Below are 1,428 nucleotides of genomic sequence, written 5' to 3'. Positions count from 1 at the left end.
TGCTGTATAGCCCTTGTGACTTAGCGCTTCTTTTTGATTATAATAATAATACACAGGGGCAATTACTCACTGATTACCCCATGTTTTGTCCACGGTGGTGTGAAGATATTGTTGAAAATGTTGAAAAGGCCTATGGGTAATACTGAAAAGAATAAGAGGGAGCATTCATGTTTCTCTATATCACAGAAAGTCAAGCCATTGGAAAAACTTCAGTGGTGTAAGTGAGAAGCATCTGGGGAGTTTGGTGTTGGAAAAGCCACTAGCTACCACCTAAAGAAACACAAAGACAAATTGTTTAAGTTCAGTGCTGAAAGTGATGAACAGAAATTAATAAAAATAGTAAAATATTGCATAGTAAAAATGAAGATCTCTATCATGTATTGGAGTGGATTCGTCAGTGTCAGAGTGAGCATGTCACTTAACTAAATGCTGATCATGAAATGAGCAAAAATCTATCATGACAAAATGAGCGTGTTAGATAGGAGTGAATGGAGACAAATGATACTTGGGACCTGACGATCTGTTGGAGTGTGAGCAGGGTAATATTTAGTGAAGGGATTCAGGGAAACCGGTTATTTTCATATAGTCGGACTTGAGTCCTGGAAATGGGAAGTACAATGCCTGCACTTTAAAGGAGTGGTTTGGGATATTGGCAGTTTGGAGGGATATGTTGTGTATCTTTATACGTATATGCTTCTAAACTGTTGTTTCTGAGCACCTCTGCAAAAGCAGTGATAATGTGTGAGTGTGGTGAAAGTGTTGAATGATGATGAAAGTATTTTCTTTTTGGGGATTTTCTTTCTTTTTTGGGTCGCCCTGCCTCGGTGGGAGACGACCGACTTGTTGAAAAAAAAAAAAAAAAACTGAATATTCAGCAGACTTGTTACAAAAATTTGAGAAAAGGCACGGCATTTAATATTTAATTAGCAGTGATAAAGCCTCTAATGATCACAAAATAGCAGAGAAATTCACTGATGTGTTTGTTTGCCAAGATTGTTGCTGATGAAAATCTAACGGCAGAACAAATCTACAATGTTGAAGAGACATTGCTGTTCTGGTGTTATTGCCTCAGAAAAACGCTGACTACAGCTGATGAGAGAGATCCTACAGGAGTTAAGGATACCCAGGACAAATTAACTGTGCTGGGATGTGCTAATGCAGTAGACATGTATAAGTGTAAACTTGCTGTGGTAGGTAAAAGCCTGCATCCTTACTGTTTTAAAGATGTGACTACCTTACCAATCCATTATTATACTAACACAAGGGCATAAATCACCAGACTTCTAACTGGTTTCACAAACATTCCAAAATCCAAAACACTTCAGTCTTGAGCATTTCGGATAAAAGTTTCTCGACTGTAATAGCATTTAATGAGTATTAGTCTCAAAATGAAGAATATACAATTAAACAGGGAATAAAAAAAATGTA

The sequence above is a fragment of the Cherax quadricarinatus genome, chromosome 68 (assembly GCF_038502225.1).
Source record: "Cherax quadricarinatus isolate ZL_2023a chromosome 68, ASM3850222v1, whole genome shotgun sequence".
Lineage (NCBI taxonomy): Eukaryota > Metazoa > Arthropoda > Malacostraca > Decapoda > Parastacidae > Cherax > Cherax quadricarinatus.
Note: the sequence above shows the minus strand (reverse complement) of the source record.